Source organism: Chlorocebus sabaeus, chromosome 7 (genome assembly GCF_047675955.1).
Source record: "Chlorocebus sabaeus isolate Y175 chromosome 7, mChlSab1.0.hap1, whole genome shotgun sequence".
In the NCBI taxonomy this organism is placed as follows: Eukaryota; Metazoa; Chordata; class Mammalia; order Primates; family Cercopithecidae; genus Chlorocebus; species Chlorocebus sabaeus.
Genome location: NC_132910.1, coordinates 128,156,667 through 128,176,292, shown reverse-complemented (window position 1 = coordinate 128,176,292; position 19,626 = coordinate 128,156,667). Strand labels below are relative to the sequence as shown.

The following is a 19,626-nucleotide window of genomic DNA, read 5'->3' as shown; positions in this document are numbered from 1 at the left end:
CGTTACTAATCGACTGAGGAAGAAAAAATTTGGACTTGGTTTACATAAACTTGATATGTTATATCCATGCAGGGGTAGACCAATATAGCATATCAGGACAGTCAGGATGTCCCTGATGGACAGTAGGAAAGATTAATCCTCCCAGCGAGGACCAATCCCACCGTGCTTGGGGCCCTGTCTTTCAGGATGTGGTATATGCTTCAAACCATCCTCTAGGATATGATGCCAAGTCTCTCAAAACCAAAAATAGATGAGCCTGGGACCAAGGAATGAAAGTGGCACCTTGCTCTTACACCTGCTGTCTTGCTCATATTTTTGATTTCCATCCCTGGAACTTTGGTCTCCAATTGTTTAGGGATTTCAACACTAATAATGTCCCCAAGACTAATTATCCCCTTCTACGTGTTAATTATAGAGCACCCTAAGTATTTAGCACACGGCTGCCCGGCTAGAGACTACATGTTACAGTTTTCCATTGCACCTATTAGGGAGTCATGGGTTAAGTTCTGACTAATGGGGTGAGAACAGAGTGCTGCATGCAACTTTCAGGTCAAATCCTTAATAATGGAAAATGCCTGAGCTCTACTTTCTTTCCACATTTGTACGTAGAAATACATACAAATTCTACAGGTGTAATGCAGGTGATCCAGTTCTGACCATGCCTGCAAAACCCTAGAGCACTACAGAGCAACAAGACAGAACGAGACTGAAGAAGCCCCTAGATTATCTTATAGAGCAGAGATACTTTTATGCCCTAAACCATCTGCCAATACTGGACTCATGGGAGGGGAAAAGAGTATCTTATTTGAGCTACGGTATTTTGTGGTTTCTTCATGGCAGCAGGTTATCTTGTTCTGTAAGTGAAACAGTATCCAAGGGAGTAATGTTCCCAACCAAAAAAATAAAAATGATCCCACTGCACTAGCGGATGGCATTGTCATCTGGTCATTTGGGAGTCTACATGTTACTGAACTGACAAAGGAACAAGGGATGTTACTGTTTTAGTGGGTAATTAATACAACTTATGGGGAAATAGTCATTGCTATATTGTGAAGAAAGAATATTCTGGAAAATGCAATGCTCTGGGCAAGATTACTTCCCAATTCTGCTACAACAAGGAAGATTTGAGTTACCCGTAAGGAATAAACCCTGATTTGCTATGTGTCATTTGAGGGAAAAGGGAATTTAGAGTTGGTGGTGGTGTGTGGTTAATTTTATATGTCAACTTGACTGAGCCATGGGGTGTCCAGCTACTTGGTCAAACATTATTCTGAGTGTGTCTGTGAGGGTGTTTTTGGATAAGATTAATATTTGAATTGTTCAACTGAGTAGAGCAGATTACTTTCCATAATGTAGATGGCCCCAACTAATCAGCTGAAAACTTGAACAGGACAAAATTTGACCCTCCCTTGAGTAAGAGGGAATTACTTCTGTCAGACTGCTTGAGCTGGGAGGTTGGTTTTTCCAGCCTTTGGGCTCAGACTGAAATGGCTCTTTTTGGGTCTCAAGTCTGCTACCTTTTGGACTGGAACTTAAGACCACTGGAAACAGTTTCTCTCAAAGAGTTTTTGGTTTTTTTGTTTATTTGTTTGTTTGTTTTTGGTTAAGATAGGTCAGTTCCTCAAGGGAATGGCATGGCTAAAGGAAAGTTTGTATTTTATTTTCTGTTTATAAATAAGAGGCCTGGGCCTGTGAATACACAGAGAAAAAGAGGTTCATGGGGAGGAAGACATGGAAGATGCAATAGAAAGGGAGGATAATTAATAAGGGTTCAGAAATGACAGAGAAGAATTAGGATGAGAAGCTGAGGTTATACAGGTTATTTAATCAGAAAATAGAAATAATTATTATTTCCAACAAAATTCACTTACTGTATAGATTTTTAAATTAATGTAACCAATATATCTCTTAATTGTATGTTTCTCTACTTTCTCTCCTCATCAAAAGGAATATTGAAACATCGTTTTGTTGTTTTTTTGTTGTTGTTGTTACAACGATGCTAGGAAATTGTGTCTTACTATTCACATTTCTACAGAACAAGAGTTCACTGCCAGTCTAATTAAAATTCAGAACAACTCTGTATGTTTTTGAAACGGAATTGAAGAACATTTCATCTGGAATACACCTTGCAAGAGAATGTTGAATTCTTTACTCTTCATTTAAATTAAGGTTTTAAAAGAGGCCAGGCACAATATAAGCAGAAGAATACTAATTGAAAAAGCAACCATAAAAATTGTTTTCTCTTCTAAATATACCCAGAAATAGTTCATATAAGTTGTGTAGTTCAAGGATACTTTTCCAAAGTACACACAACTTTAATTAGCAACAACATATTAATTATGTATGTTTGATTGAACTGATTAGGCCAAACAGAACACATCTCAGTGCTTCAGGACCAAATAAAATCATAGCAACTCTTACCGTAGAACACCATTTTTCTCTTTCTGTCTTGAATTATACAGGTTGATTATTCATACTAAATTCAACAGACACTTTTCTTTACATCATTTTGTGATTCATCCTCATAATTTAATTTTAACTCAATGATTTAACATAATGTGGTTTCTCACGAGCCGTGAAGGTCAAAATATTCTGTGAATCACACTTTTGGGGCCTTATGGGCAAAGAAGCTATTATATTTTAGTTCTTCTGAGATTCTTCCAAGAAGCCATAGTCTTGACTAAATTATATAAAGAAATCCACAAATGAGAGTGGAACAAGAGCTTCAGAGAAAAGAAGCAGTATCCGTTCCAACCCTGGAGGAGTCCTACTTGGCAACTTTGAAGTTACCATGGTCTTTCCATCTTTTAAAGACAGACAATGGACGAACAGAAACTTTAGTTGAACAACCTGGCATTTGAGACAAACTGTAAGTTGAGCAAATAAAGTTCATTCAAAGATTGCCAAATCTCTGGAGATTTTAAGTGACTTTCATTTCTCTCTTAATGGAAGAACTATAAATGCAGTTTCTATACACTGTGTAGTTAAATACATTCTACTTAGCATTTATAGGCTAAGAAAAATACTAATCATCTCTGTGGTTGGTATCTCATAAGATGGTCATCAAAGAAATCCACCTTCTGGTATTCAGACCCTTGTGTAAATCGTTTCCCTTGGGTGTGGCCCAGAACCAGTGACTTGCTTCTAACAAACAAAATAAAGTAAAAGTGACAGAATATCATTTCATCATAAAAACAGTGGCTTCCTCTGTGGTGCCCTTTCTTACTTCCTCCATCCTACAGTCTGAGGGAAGCCAGTTGCCACGTTGTAAAATGTCCCATGAGGTCCATGTGACGTGGAACTGATGTCTCCCTTCGACAACCTGCGAAGACCTGAGACCTGCCAATCATCACAACAATGAACTTCAAAGCTGATCCTTCCCTATTCAAGACCTGAGATGACTGTAGCCCCAGCTCACAGCTTAGTTGCTGCCTTAAGTGACCCTGAATCAGAGACAAATAGCTAACCAGGTATTCAGATGCCTACCAATATGTTCGTTGTTTTAAGCTGCTAGGTTTTGGGGTAATTTGTTACACAATAGATGACTAGTACCATCTGTGCATTCCTAATGTTAGATCTATCCTTGGTATAAGCAAAGCATTTGAACTATTTTTAAACAATTATTTGACTCCAGGCACTGTTCTAAGTGCCTTACAACTATTAACTCATTTAAGCCCTCCAACAAGCCTATGAGGTAAACTGTTACTAATTATTTTTGGTAAATGAAGAAACAGACATCAGATGATCAAACCACTTTTTCAACACTAGAAAGTGGTGAAATCAGAGTCCAAGCTTTTAACTACCATGCTATCCTGTCTTTACAAGTCAGTAAGTGTTGGTTATCTTCATTGTTATTAGTTAGGCTCCTCCCCCAAAATAAATTCTTTACAACTTATAAGCAGCTAGCTTATGAGTTCCTCAAGCCAAGGGAGACCGTAAGTGAATAAGACTACATTTTATTCATATGTGTGCTCAGCTTACTACCTAGCATATGTTCAGGAAATGTTTGTTGAAAATATTGATTTAGAGAATAGAACAGGACTTAGGTCAAGTAAAGAAGAATTCATTCTTTGTGAAATGAGATATTCTAAAGGTCTAATCTATAATTATTGCAACCTAGCCTACAGGAGAAAGTCCAGCTGTGCATTTACATGCATGCATTTTCCAGCTTTTTTTTTTTTCACTTGCATTTTGTGCAATAAAAAGGAAAGTTTTAAGACCTAGTGGATGGCAAAGTAATTTATGGTCACTGGAAGTAATATGGGAACATCAGAAGCTCACCTCGGTGTTGTGAGACCTTACTATCGCTGTTAACATTCATACTATGTCACATCTGCATTCTTCTTTGAAGCTATGTAAACTGGTTCTGGATGAAGCCTTCTGAGTTGTTTTACAGACAAAATGCAGAATCACTTTCAAGTAGAGCATGAATTGCACTGGGCATGCATAAAACTAGGACTATTCTTCCCATCTATAAATGCTCCTTTTTAAAAATAATAATAATAATAATACACATGAGTTTGGCAATGATGTAAAACAAAAGAAAGAAGAAAAAATTCAGTAGTAAAAAGTTCAGGCAAAAAACACAAAGAAGAAAGAATCCAAGTAGCCTGTGAGCTTTCGACAGTTCAAGGAAAAAGATGTCCTAGAGCTGCATCTGTAGCAAGAGGTTAACTGCTTTATCCGGACTGCAAAAGGACGTGGTCCACAGACTTAAAGGAGCTCATTTGTGATTCCCTAAGAAAAGCTGCTTTTTTTTTTTTGTTTTCTCAGAAGAAAGGGGCAATTACTCAAAACAGAGCAACAACAGGAAGAAACCAAGAGGGAACTAAGATTGAGTCACCCCACCCTTTCCACATGGTACCACATCTAAATGCTCAGGCATTTGAACTTCACCTTTCCTTACTAGGAAAAGCTCAAAGATACGGTCAGAAATGGCTCTCAAGTCACGGGAAAAGAAGAATCTCCTGCTTAATATTATATCAATAACATTAAAGAAACCCTATAGAAAATATGGAAATGAGATGTGTATTAATCCCAGCATAATTACCACTGTATTTTGTGACAGTTTGGAAAAATGGTGGTTATTTCTGCTATTGTGAACTTACAGAATGAAATGTCTCAAAACGATCTCAATAATGTATATTTTCACTTTCCATATTTACTACCGTATTTTTGCACATACTCAAAGATTTTATCTGGATTGTTACTAAGATACCATAAAGAGGTCATCATGTGCATTGTTTTATACTGATAGTCGTATAAAACATACTATTAGACTTATCAGTGGAATAATAAACCAAAAAAGTGCAAGAGAATATGTAGCAAAAAAAAAATAAAATAAAGAGTGGGGAGAAGGATCAGCTGTTAGAACAAACTCTGCCTCAAAATAAAATATAATCATGTGTGGCTTAATGAGGATGTATTCTGAGAAATTTATCATGAGGCAATATTGTCATTGCACAAACATCATAAAGTGTACTGACACACCTACTGCATACCTAGACTAAAAGGGGTAATCTATTGCTCCTAAGTTACAAACCTGTACAGCACGTGTGTAACTGTACTACATACTATAGGCAACTGGAACATGGTGGTAAGCTTTTGGTTTCTAAACATAGAAAAGATACAGTAAAAATTAAAGGAGTACAAAAGGTAAAATACAGTAAAAATACAGGTATACCTAACTTGATTAAATGAAGCTTGCAGAACTGGAAGTGGAGCTGGGTGAATCAGTGAGCGGTGAGTCAATGTGAAGGCCTAGGGCATTACCGTACACTACTGTAGAGTTTATGAACATTGTATAGTTAGGCTACGGTACATGTATTTAAAAAATATTTTTTCTTTTTTCAATAATAAATTAATCTTAGATTACTGTAACTTTTACTTTATAAACTTTTTAATATTTTAAACTTTTTGACTTTTGTAAATAGCACAGCTTAAAACACAAATACAGTGTAGAGCTGAACAAAAAAATTTTCTTCCTTTATATCCTTATTCTATAAGCTATTCCTATTTAAAAACATTTTATTTTTTTTCACTTTTTTGTTAAAAATAAAGACACAAACACACAAAAGCACACACATTAGCTTAGGCCTACACAGGGTCAGGAGCATCAATATCACTGTCATCCACCTCCACATCTTGTCCTACTGGAAGGTCTTCAGAAGCAATAGTCCATATAGAGTATGATAGTATGGATAAAATTATATTCTATGATCACCGGATAAAATTATCCTATGATAATAAAGCCTTCTTCTGGAATACCTCCCAAAGAACTTGCCTGAGGCTGTTTCACCGTTAATTTCTATATACACACACACACACACACACACACACGTATGTGTATATATACAAAAAACATATATGTATGTGTGTATATATATGCATATATATGTATGAGTACTCTAAAATAACAATAAATAGTACGGTATAGTAAATGCTAATTGACAGGAATTTTTAGTACCATTATACTCTTATGGGGTTAGCATCATACACGTGGTCTGTTGCTATATGGAAGGTCCTTATGCAGTTCATGACTGTACTAAAATACGCTGCTAAATACTTTGTTTCTTATCAATAAAACATTTGCTTCCACTAGACCAGTGTTATAAACAACTAATATTATCAAATAGTCTTTTTTTTTTTTTTTTTTCTGAGACTGAGTTTTGCTCTATCACCCAAGCTGCAGTGCAGTGGGGCAATCTCAGCTTACTGCAAGCTCTGGCCTCTTAAGCTCAAGTGATCCTCCCACCTCAGCCTCCCGAGTAGCTGGGACTACAGGCACGCACCACCACACCCAACTAAGTTTTGTATTTTTTGCAAAGACCAGTTTCTCTATGTTGCATAGGCTGATTCGGAACTCCTGGGCTCAAGCAATCCACCCGCCTCAGCCTCCCAAAGTACTGAGACTATAGGCCTGATCCACTGGCCTCAAAGACTCTTATAGCTTACAAAGTGCTTTTATATTTATTTTAATTCTCACATAAGTCATGAACTACTACTATCTCTCTGACAAATAACAAAAGAAGCTCAAAACAACGTGGATGAGCCTGGAGGACACTACATTAAGTGAAATAAGGCAGGCACAGAAAGACAAATACCGGATGATCTTACTCATATGTGGAAGCGAAAAAGTTTGATCTTATAAAAGTAGAGATTAGAAGGGTGGTTACCAGGGCCTGAGGTTGTTGGGGGTAGGGGGGAATGCAGAGATGTTAGTCAAAATACAAAATTTCAGTAAAATAGGGAGAATAAGTTCAAGAGCTCTACTGTAGAGTATGCTGACTAAAGTTAATAATATATTATATTCTTGGAAAATGCCAAGAAAGTGAATGTCAAGTGTTCCAGAAATAAAACTATGTGAGGTAATCCATATGTTAATTAGCTAGTCATTCCACAGTGTCTACGTACTTCAAAACCATACGTTGGGCTGAGCGTGGCGGTTCCTGCCTATAAACCCAGAATTTGGGGGCCAAGGTGGGCGGGTTGTCTGAGGCCAGGAGTTTAAGGCCAGCCGAGGCAACACGGCAAGACCCCATCTCTACAAAAAAACTAAAAATAAACCCCCAAAACCCATATATTGTACACAGCAAATACAATCTTATGTCAGTTATAAAGAATAATTTTTTGAAAAGCAAAGTGACTTGTCCCTAACCACAATATTTTTCGTTTCAAATCTCATTTTTATTTCTTATGCCATGTTGCCTATAATTATACAGCTAAGAATTATCCCATGCTCAGAAGAAATAAAACTAATATTAGTAATTAATAATATATATTTGCCTTAAAACAGGTATTGCTGACTTAATATGCATAAAACTGCTGTCACATACCAAGTATGACTAACAGGTAAAGGGTGAGAACAATTTCACTGACTACAATATATATAGCAAATAAGTGTCTATATAGTGGAAGAAATATGTCTAAAAGAAATAGGAAAATTCCAGTAGAGAAATAAAGTAAATTATGCAACTGCACTTAGAAATAAAGGCCTTTATTATTATTTCAATTTCCAGATTTTTAAAAACAGTGGAAATGCATTTCAACGATCTAATTTCAAGTACAATTGACACAAATATAATAAGAGACTTCATTATGAAAATACCACCTGTGGAAAATGATCTCAAAATATTTCTATAAAATATCCTATACAATATAATTAGCATTATAAGCAAAATACAAAATGTTTCTTTCGCCAACAAGAAACCCATGAGAGTTATGGCTATGACATTACCATGCATAGCAGAGCATGCATATAAATTAATATGCGTTCAACCAAGATTCTATCAACTATGTCCATTTTAAACGGTATTCCTAAATATTACAATGCTAAGATTTTAAAGGATTTCTTAAAATACCCAGGAAAGCTACACAGAAAGAATCAGTACTATTGAAAGAAAACAAATGAAACAAGTCACTTTAGTCTTGACCTAAATTCAATGACACTTCTGATATTCTGAATCTGTCTGGGAAAAATATATTCCACAACTGGTTGAAAAAGCTGTAGGGCATCGTGATTTATAATAGTAGTTCTGAACAAATAAAAACCCAACGTTTTTACAGTTGAACAAAATTGGGCTTGGACAATAGGGAACCTAAAACTCATTTGGATTCACGCAGTGTTTCAAAAACACATCACTAGGACCTCTTACAATCAATCTAGTAGCTAACTGGCAGCTAGAACCAAAATCTCGAAGTCAAGGTGTATGTTGACCAGATTCTGTGCGCCTAAAATCTCAGGGGTTGCATACTTGTACAAGCTATCTTTTCTTTTTCCAGTGGGACACCTGAAGGAGACCTGTAGACAGAGAATTACAGTAATCTAAGTTGGCTATCATAAAAGTATGAATTAAAGTTTCTCTGCTTATTTGTGACATTACATTCTAATTCACTCTATTTCTAAACTCATTATACATGGGTTTTCCCCAGTAGACTGAATGTAACTCAGGAAGAACAGCCATCAATTAACGTTTATACTCCGTGCACAGATAAGAGAATGGCTATCATTTTAGTTTCGTAACAGGAAGAGATGAAAATCTGCAGGCACAGAGCTTTAGAGGCTTCAGCATGCATCCTTTTCATATTATCTGAATTATATTTCAGGATGTCTGAGGCCTCCAAAGTTAGGGTTCCAATATCATATGCTATTGAAGCAGATGTTCTTCCAAGCTAATAGTGAAAAATATTCTCTAATAGCTAGGTCAACTTCACAATTTTATTCTTATTCTTTTCTTGATCCATAATATCTATTTATTCCTGAAATACTCAGGCACAGATAGAGCCACATCAATGCAAAAATGATGGCAAGAAAAGAATATCTAACTTCTATTCCTTTACCAGAAGAGGCTGCAGCAGAAGTTAATAGGAATAAAACTGGATAAGGGGCAACCCAGATTGATAAAAGTATGATCCTCTGTAGGCAGCTTAATATTGTACAGAGGCTTCTAAGTCCTCACAGGACACAGAAGGATATCAAAGTTCCTAGGCTGGATTCAGTAAATCCAGTTAACATTACCTTTTAGCCTGAACGCATGGTTTGAATACAATAGACGGTTTTCATTTCGTATTATAGAGTCACATGGTATTTTGGGATTTGACCCAACTATTCAGAAAATTTGTACTTTTCCCATAAAAAAGGTAAACAGAGAGGTATTTTTTTGGTTAGCAATACAGGTTTACTTTTCTAAAACTGATTAAGAATTTCATTTCCTAAACTATGCTACATAAGTAATGTCTTCTTTCATCTTTTTCCTTCATTATCAGTAAACCTTTATAGTCTCATCATATCGGAGCTCGAGGAATTATATTTCATGGAGTTATGAACTGTCATGGACATTGCTGCCTGGGCCTTGGAGAGTTCTGTGTACAAAAAGATTATTTTATAATAAAGATGAAACTGATAATGATGGATAATGAGTATAATATTAATATCCACATATCTTTGCTCCAGAGTTTTTGCTTTGGGGGTTTCCTTCTCAGAAATCCTCAAAATAAAAATGTGGAAATGCATTAGTTGTATGTTTCTGTAACCAGAAACCTATGGCTTTACCTACCTAGGCAGAGCAAACAGGACTTGTAAGCAATGACCAAATTGCACAAGTGATAAACCTATACAGGCCCATAACAAATGCTATGCTATTTCTATAAAGGATGTTTTTTCTTCTGCATGGCATAGATGAAGTCCTGAACTCCCTGCTTCTCTCCCTTTGCTTTGGCAGAGCGAAGCTAAGGGTGATGAAGCATGATGTGACACTCTAGCTAATATAACTTTTCTTCTGCCTAGTAAATTTTACCGAGCAGGTCTTCACAGAACATTCAGATCACTACTTTTTCAAATACTGATGTTTAATGTTGGTTTTTATTTTTTCCATATCAGAATATGAAATTTTATTTCAGTGTTTTATTTTCACTGCAAGTTGAATCTGCCTAGATTTTAAATAAGAAAATATACCACCTAAACATCATTTCATGCCATCTTTCTATAATGGTTTTAACTTGGGGGCTTATTCCCGTACATATGCCCCAAATGATATATAGTAAGTGATATATCACTTTCTGAAGACATCTCATATGGTTCCTGCCTTCATGGACTTTCTCCTACCAGTCCTGCTTGGATTACTCATCCCCAATCTTTACCCATTATAAATCTTTCAAGAGCCACTGCTAACTCTTCAATGATTAACCCCAAATACAATTCCCCCCTACTCTGGGATTTTATGCATTTGGGGCCACATTTGTGGCATGTGTTTTTATTATACTTATTTGAATATTTTCAAGCTGCTTATAGTAGGCATGATAGTAAGAACAGAGATGATACAGTCCCATTGCCAATAGGTGCTTAATGCAAACGTACTAAGTAAAACATTGTCCTGGCAAGTAAGAGCAAGTCTAAGTTTTAGTTATATATTGCCTATTAAATGTCAAATATTAAAATTTATGAATTTTTTTTGGAAAAATTCTAACTACAGCCTTTCTTTTATAAATTTAAGTGCAGAAAATGGTATTTTGTATTCAAAACGACTGTCAAACATCCAAAGTGCTGTTAAAACTATGAGTATCAGAAATGCCTAGTCAACATATAAAAATAAAAGGAAAGAAAATCTGCCCAGGCACGGTGTCTCACACCTGTAATCCCAGCACTTTGGGAGGCCGAGACAGGTGGATCACCTGAGATCAAGAGTTCGAGACCAGCCTGGCCAATATGGTGAAACCCTGTCTCTACTAAAAATACAAAAATTAGCCAGGTGTGGTGGTGGACACCTGTAATCACAGCTACTCGGGAGGCTGGGCATAAGAATCACTTGAACCTGGGAGGCGGCGACTGCAGTGAGCCAAGATTGCACCACTGCACTCCAGCTTGGGTGATAGAGCAAGACTCTGTCTCAAAAAACAAAAAAAGAAAATCTCATCTTTCTGGTAACTCACCTTCTGTAATCACTAACATTTTCAGTGCTGCCTCTTCATAACAAAATGTGGATAAGGAGACAAGCATAAGAAATATATTTCTTTTTCAATTTTTGCCATTTCTTTTTTAGTGTCAGAGGTTGTCAAAATAAGAGAAAAAAATCGTCTCATATTCCTCTTAGTGTGATTTTAAAACTTTCTTCTATTCATCTTTTATACATGTATCAAGTTATTATTCTATATACAGCTTTTCTAATCCACAGGTAGGGCTGAGAGTTTTATATGATGTCTGCTTTGTTTTAAATCAAGATTGTTTATTCTTCTTATCCTAAGAGTTATTTTATCTAAATGAAATCCCTGGGGTTTTTTATTAGTTTACTTAAAATTGGTGTTTGAATTTTATCAATTAGTTTTAAAAGTCTTCATTTCATTTTCAAGCGGTAAGTTCTTAGTGTTCTTCAAATTTATGCAACTTACCAATCTTTTCCAGAATCTCACAGGCTGGATCATCTTTATATGATCTATGCCCTATAGCTACTAACCTGGATTCCAAAAGAATGACAACAGTAGAAACAGCAGAGTACCCGATGCTAGTTTGGCTTCAAAGTCCAATGAAAATTCCTAGTTCTATGTTGTCTATATTGATTCATTGGTATAAATGGCTTAAATAATGACTTCCATTGTAATATACATTTATTTGACAATTTGAAGGCCTTTAGGAAACACTTCTTATAAAAGCACTGTTCTAATACTTTAGAGTGTTAGAAATACTTCTATAAAAGAAATTTCTAAAAGTTGCAGATCTCAACTTTATAGTGGAGATCTGTAAACGTTTCTGTAAAGGGATGGACAGTAAATATGTTAAGCTTTGTGGAATATACAGCCTGTGTCAGAAGGATGAAATCCCACTCTGCTGTCATACAGCATGAAGGTAGCCACAGACAATACATAGATGAAAGAACATGGCTGTGTTCCAGTCATACTTTATTTATCTATTCCAAAATGTAAATTTCATCTGATTTTCACATGTCACAAAATATCTTCCTCTTTTGATGTTTTTTCAACCATTTAGAAGTGTAAAAATCACTCAACTCATGAACTTTATAAAAACAGGTGTTGGCTAGATGGCCCATGAGCCATAGTTTGCCGACGCCAGCTTTATGGAATATGAGGGCCATCAGATTTAGTATCTGTAACTAGTAGGGGAGAAAGGATATAAATAATAGGCTACATGGTTCTATAAGAAATGTATACATTATTAAGAGAGTTCAGAGAAACCATGAATACAATTGTATGAAGTACCATTTTATGCTTAAATCTGAAGGTTAACTTTAATTAAATATTTCTAATAAAACAAAAAGTTGTAAAATATGTATTTAATATTAACTTCGATTAACTATAAATATAGTATCGTAAATTAGAACCACCAAAGAATTCTCAATTCTGTTAATTAGAAGCAGGACACAATCTGAATAAGTAAAGCAGGAAGAAGAGAAGTAATGCAGAACAGTTCCATGTCAAAGCAGAGGACAAAGAAGACAGAATGGGATACCAAAGTGAATACACGACATTGAGGAAATAAATCCTTGAATCTACTGCTCTCAAGCAAGGAATGAATGTGAGAACAGGATCAAAGTAACTAATGCAGGTCAGGCACAGTGGCTGACACCTGTAATCCCAGCACTTTGGCAGGCCGAGGCAGGTGGATCACTTGAGGTCAGGAGTTTGAGACCAGCATGGCCAACATGGTGAAACCTCGTCTCTACTAAAAATACGAAAATTAGGCAGGCATGGTGGCCTGCCTGTAATCCCAGCTATTCAAGAGGCTGAGGCAGGAGAATCGCTTGAACCCAGGAGGTAGAGGTTGCAGTGAGCCGAGATGGCACCACTGGACTCCAGTCTGGACAACAAGAGCGAGGCTCTGTCTCAAAACAACGACAAAAATAAAGTAACTAACGCACGCAAAAAATAAATAAATAAATAAAATGCAAACCACTTGAAAAATATTCACACAAAAATTAACTGAGCCTCCCAATAGTGGTCATAAATGAGGTAACTGAAAAACAAATATGTTGTACCCATCCTCATCCCCAAACTATTACAAATGCCAGGTCAAAATAGCACAAAACAAGCTGAATGCTTAACATTGTTGAAAGAAATCATGCTGAGGAGAAATGGATTTGAATTATTTAGGATAACAAGTTAAAAATCAGTCCAAACACAATTTTCTTTCTGAGCTAGTACCTAATACTGCAGACCTTCAATTGTGCTGTGCAGACATCATTAATGAGCAATTGATTCAGATACAATTCTCTGCTCTATTAGAAATATTCTTATTTAGAGCTAATCAAAGATGATTTTCATTTATAATAAATGGCATCAAAATGCCATTTTGTGATTTCATGCTTATTTCACTTGTATGACTGGATAAAATAATTATAAAGGGCTTTGCTTAGCAAAAGTCAAAATCAGACTGTCTTTATGTAGATCAGAGTTTTGACTTCCTCTCCATTTACAGCAGCTTTTTTCTTCTAATTTTTTTCTCTCCAAACCATCTCTAGACACCCAACAGTACCAAGACTGGAAATTCTGCCCCATGTCGATGTGAAAAATGGGTTAGCATTTGCAACTTCTGCACCTCCACGGTTAGCCCATATAGCAGAGAATAGATAGTTCTCTGTTTCACTCCCACAAACCTCAAAATTGTAATGCCTTTCAGTTTTACTCCAGGGGAGCTGTCTCATTCTTCTTGAGATGGGGTAAATTTGTACATAATAAGAGCAAAAGGTCTAAAGAAGGAGCTTAATTGTCCAATTAGATGTTATCAAAGCCTAATTGGTGGGAACACAGTATACCCTGTGACCTAATTCTTAAGAGGTCAATTGGGAGAAAAACATCATGTTTCCCACTAAATGCAACCACTTGCAAAGTCTTAGATGTCAGGTCTGCAGACGTGCTCCTTTGAAAATAGCTCTCTGTAGAATTCTGTGATTTAAAAAATCCTGTAAATCAAACATCTCTTTTAAGGCTCTATGTATCACCAGTGATTTGGTTACATTTTATGATTATAGAAATTTGGGTTAGGTATCAGAGCCAATAAATGTCTTATGGTTTACAGATTCTTCCAAGAAAAAAGTGGACCATCAATCCAAACTGCTTATTTCTAGAATTAGATTCTTAAGGAAATTTTGTTAAGGTTCCCAACATAAGCTAACATAAACTTTACATTAAAGCCACTGGGATCAAAAGGGAGAAAGCAAGGGAAATAGCAACTGAGTTGCTACAAGGCATTAGGCAGGGTACTTTAGCTTCTTTATGTGTGGTTCAGAATTTGATTTTCTCAGCCCTATTAGGCACATGTCATTGTCATTTTACAGAGACACAGAGACTGATTTTCTAAAGCCATCCAACAACTCACTGGCAGTGGAGTCTAATGACTGCAAAGTCTAGAGGCTTTCCACCACAAAAACACTGTCCTATTCATTAAATTTGAGGATGAGAAAATATAAGCTTTGAGTAACGGCAGTAAGAGATTTTCTTTGCAAAATTTATCTTTGCTTAAACCCCAGCCAACCTTCCAGGCCTAAATTATATACCTCTTCTTTCATTTTCTTCCCTTTCCCTGCATCACTAGCTAGAAGTGACCAACACTTCTCCTAACACTCTCCAAATGTTTTTTTCACGATGACCAAGTAATTCATATACTACATTCATGGTATGGCACCAAACAGCAGAGTCCTTGACCTCTCATTACCAAGCACTCAGTGGGCTCACCGCCCTGTGTACATAGAGGCCAACACGACAGTACCGGCTTTTGAGAAAAGACTAGCTGTTGGCCCTCAAGGAGACTGAGAAAAAGCTCAAATATCTCTCTCTCAGCTGGGGGCTGGGTTGGGTTTTATAAGCATAAGGTAATGAGGTGTGCTCTGATTGGATCTTGCAACTAGGTGATGCTGGAAGGCATGATCTGACTGGATCTTGCTATGGAGTGATGCTAAAACTCAATCTGATTGGATCCTGGATCTTGCCATGTGGTGTCTGCTTCCTAACTCATTCTCCACTCCTTGGTGGGAGCACTCAAGTTCCACCTGTGGTTGCACCCTTGGTTCAACTGGGCATGCTCAGGTTATGAGACCTTCATGGCAACTTAAAATCAACTCAGAACTTTATTACATAAAAGTTGAACCAGATTGGTCTTGTGCAGTTACACTCTCACAAATGTTTCTTTAATTTAATAGTCATGATGTCAGCTGATCAAATATGTCAAGGAGTCCCCTGGCCCAAGCTCAGGGTAAATAACAGCCCAGGATTATTGCTCATGTCTTTGCACATCCTAATTACTATCTTTAATCTTCCTTCTTCTTCGAAAAAATGGAATGAAAGAGTTTGCTCAAAATAATATTAATTTGATAACTCTAACAGATACTTATGTTTCTGTGCTTCTAAATTTTTTGGGTAAATTTGTTCCAGAGTCCATCCTCTTTACATATGCAAACTTCCAGTTAGATTTGCAGGACCAGAAAATGAGGGGAGCCCTGAGTTTCATTCCATGGGGAGAACACAGGGCCAGCAGCGTGGCTGGAGGAGGAGCTATGGCTCCGACTGTCTCGGCAGATAGGACTTCAAACAGCCTCACAGTTTCTCTGTGTGTCCAGGGACAGATGAAAAATCGACATATCAGACATATATTAGAAATGACCTAGATTACGAAGGCCAGTCAGGATGACGGACGGCTCATGTCAGCAGACAACTGTATAAACGAAGACTTTGAGGGTCAGATCTGTAGCCCTAGCACCCCCGCTAAAGCCTGTTATTCTGTAAGCTCCTGCGATATAGACAATCTAGAATGAAGGAAAGAGAAGCCTTTACATTGGCTGCGATGATGTGTCTGCTAGGGAAGCGGAATTGGCTCAAAGTATAACTTTCGTTGAATAGAAAAATGAAAACAAATATTGCATGTATTATGTTCTAAGTGCTTTATATGAATTAAATCAATTGATCCTCAGAAAAAAAACTATTATTTTCTTTTTTCTTTTTTTTTGAGACAGAGTCTCGCTCTGTCGCCGGGGCTGGAGTTCAGTGGCGCGATCTCTGCTTACTGCAAGCTCTGCCTCCCAGGTTCACGCCATTCTCCTGCCTCAACCTCCCGAGTAGCTGGGACTAGAGGCGCCGCCACCACGCCTGGCTACTTTTTTTGTTTGTTTGTTTGTTTGTATTTTTAGTAGAGATGGGATTTCACCGTGTTAGCCAGGATGGTCTCGCTCTCCTGACCTCGTGATCTGCCCGCCTCGGCCTCCCAGGGTGCTGGGATTACAGGCGTGAGCCACTGCACCCGGCCAAAAACTATTATTTTCATTGCAAGTTTACCCACATGTAAACAAAGACATTTGACTGAAGAGGAAAAAAAGTCAATTAACTTGCCCAAGGTCACACAGCAAATAAGTAGCAAAGTTGGAATTTTAATCAAGTAGTGTTGACACAGGGGCAGGGAAGTGCTGGGTAGAGAAAAGCAAGTCCCTGGCTAGGGCTCCAGCCCTATGGACCTAGGTGAGGACAGGCACTCCTGCTTTGGTAACCAAATGTTGCATTTTCCAAGACCACTCTGGCCCACCATGCCCCCATCCTGGGCTTATACCCCAGTGGGCAGACACGCAGGCGGCCAGATGTCAAGAGGGGCACATCAATGGAAAAAGAAGCTGCTGGGCATCGTGAGGAACACGTTGGTGGAAGAAGACACAAGCTTTTACTCGACAAGGTTGTCCAGGGCACGCCAGCGGGAGAGGTTGCCAGCGGGAGAGCACGCCAATAGACGCTGCCACACCAGCAGGCCATCAACCGGGGGACCAGGCAGAGTGTGGCCGAGGCAGTCAAAGGAGAGCCGGAGTCAGTGAGCAGCCAAACTCCAGCTCCCTTCTGGCTCCCCCAACCGCTGAGAGTTATTTCTACTCAATAAACTCAATAACCTTTGCACTCATTCTCCAAGCCCAAGTGTGGTCCGATTCTTCTGGTACACCAAGGCAAGAACCCAGGATACAGAAAGCCGTCAGCCCTCCGGATAAGGTAGAGGGTCTAATTGAACTGGTTAATATAAGCTGCCTATAGACAGCAAACTAAAACAGCATCATGTAACACACACCCACTGGGGCTTCAGCTGTAAACATTCACCCCTAGACACTGCGGTAGGGTGGGAGGCCCGCAGCCTGCATGTATGGATGTTCCCCTAGAGGTCTGAGCCGCAGGGCACTGAAGAAGTGAGTCACACCCCCGTCGCACGCCCTGCCAGGGGGACAAACGAACCTTTCCTGTTTCAGTGTCGTTATTTATTATTAGTGTTAGGAATAACATAACCCTGAATTGCCATTTTTTGCAGTTATCATAGTGTTATTTTCCAAACAATGACAATAGTTTCCTAGTTCATTCACCTGGAAAAAAAAAAACCTGTGGTAAATAAGATTAGGCTGGGCATGGTGGCTCATGTCTGTAATCCCAGCACTTGGGGAGGTCGAGGTGGGAGGATTAATTGAGGCCAGGATTTAATTGAGACCAGCCTGGCCAACACGATGAAACCCCATCTTTACTGAAAATAAACAAAATTAGTCAGGCGTGGTGGTACGTTTGTAGTCCTAGCTACTTGGGAGGCTGAGGCAGGAGAATCACCTGAACCTGGGAGGCAGAGGTTGCAGTGTGCCACTACCCTCCAGCCTGGGTGAAAGAGCCAGACTCCAGGTAAAAAAAAAAAAAAAAAAAAAAAATCATGAAACTAATAATTGGTTTATAAGGTCTTTTTTCCTCTAAATGAATTAATTTAATTAGAAGCACATTCATGTGTTAGATGCAATTACTAGAAAATTCAGCCAATAAAAATGTATGAGATTGATATAGTCAAGTGTTTTGTAGTTACTAAAATCCATCAGTTTTTCATATATATATATATATATATATATAAAGGATTATTAGTATACCAATCTTTACTATAATCTCTCAACCATCCACAGAAGATTTAAAGATGTGGTTTTGTTTTCTAGCAGGACAAGAAAATGACGTTCTTTAATTAAAGGTCTATTTCTCAAATCAAGATGCTTTAGCTCCTGCCATTGACCATCTCTCTTTTGAAAAGGAAAAGAAGACCCAACTTTAAAGAGTCCTGACCTTTCTATCAAATTTAGACTAACAAAACCACATCCAAATGCAAATAAAACTTTCTGAGACATTGGTTTCTTTAGCAAAATTAACACTAACCAGGATAAAATATCTGCTCCTCATAACCATAAACACCTCTAAAACATGTTTCATTGCCACCAAACAGAATTGCTTTGATTGCAGAAGAACCTGGAATTTCAATTAACCTTACATATTTTTAAACTCTCTTTACACTTTTTTCTTCCTTAACCTTTCCATAGTCAATGATGCCCAAGGACCCTATTCCTTATACAAAATAAAATATAGCTACGCAAGAATCTCATTAAAAACCAATTGGTTGAGCTGTAGATTTGGTTATTATTTAAATTCAATCATAGGCTTCATACTGAGCAAGATGGATACTACATGTCAGTAAGAACAACCTAGCACCCTATTACAAGGCCTTGATTTCTTGATGAGTGGCACTCCTTGAATTTTGTTAGCTGATTAACAAAAGGTAAAGTCCTCATAGACGGGAGAAAGGAGAGCAAGAAGGAGACACCCAGATGTAATGCAGATTTAAGTACAGGCTGGGTTACATTTGTTTGGAATAAAGTCAGTTACTGGGAACTATTGTGGCAAGCTGTCCCTTGGGATGGTCAGGAAGAAAACAGGTAGCTATGTGTATGGAATTACTTAGATATTTTTCAGAGGTAATAAAAGTAGATGCTTCCTTTGTCTCCTTTTCTTTCTGTGCCATTAATGCACATTTCATATATGCCTGATACTATGGATTAAACCCCACAAATGAATCATCATAAGCAGTCCCTAAATTATAAACAGACTTAGAATTCTAAACAACATATTATTTGGACTTTGTAATTTGTTTTCTTACAAAAACATTAATTTAAGTGGTGCTGAAGTAAGTTAATATGTATGCTCTTTTTTTTTTTTTTTTTTTTTTTGAGAAGGAGTCTCTCTCTGGCGCCCAGGCTGGAGTACAGTGGCGCGATCTCTGCTCACTGCAAGCTCCGCCTCCCGGGTTTACGCCATTCTCCTGCCTCAGCCTCCCGAGTAGCTGGGACTACAGGCGTGAGCCAC

The 19,626-nt window shown here is 37.7% G+C and overlaps 1 protein-coding gene across 2 annotated transcripts in view; it reads right to left on the bottom strand.

Annotated features, from left to right (window-relative positions):
- The window catches only part of LOC140712050 (uncharacterized), a 234,225-nt gene that overhangs the window by 189,156 nt on the left and 25,443 nt on the right, over window positions 1–19,626 (bottom strand). The gene's annotated exons all lie outside the window — the stretch shown is intronic.